Genomic DNA, 363 nt, shown 5'->3' with positions numbered 1-363 from the left:
GATGAGAGGCCCTTCCGCTGCACCGACTGCGGGAAGGGCTTCAAGCACAACTCCACTCTCGTCAGGCACCGGTGCATCCACACCAGGGAGAGGCCCTACAAGTGTGGGGAGTGTGGGAAGAGCTTCCTCAGGAGCTCTAACTTGACCTCACACCAACAGACCCACAAGTAAGGGAAAGCCCTACGAGTGCCCCAACTGCGGAAGAGCCTTGTCTGCTGCTTCCACCCCGAATGAAGCCCCTGATGGTGAGGCAACCCCTGGAGTCCAGTGCCTGTCAGTCCATCCCTTTCTACCACAAAGGGCCAGTCCCCTTTCCCAGGGGCAGCTTCTTCCAACAGAACCCTTCTTGGGGGTGTGTGTGGA

At 59.0% G+C, this 363-nt stretch overlaps 1 pseudogene; it reads left to right on the top strand.

Annotated features, from left to right (window-relative positions):
- Window positions 1–210, top strand: part of LOC113980131 — a 1,172-nt pseudogene extending 962 nt beyond the window's left edge.
- The last annotated feature ends 153 nt before the right edge of the window (window positions 211–363 follow it).

The sequence above is a fragment of the Neopelma chrysocephalum genome, unplaced genomic scaffold (assembly GCF_003984885.1).
Source record: "Neopelma chrysocephalum unplaced genomic scaffold, ASM398488v2 Primary Assembly neopelma1_92589, whole genome shotgun sequence".
NCBI classification, from domain to species: Eukaryota; Metazoa; Chordata; class Aves; order Passeriformes; family Pipridae; genus Neopelma; species Neopelma chrysocephalum.
This window is presented reverse-complemented; position numbering and strand designations above follow the sequence as displayed.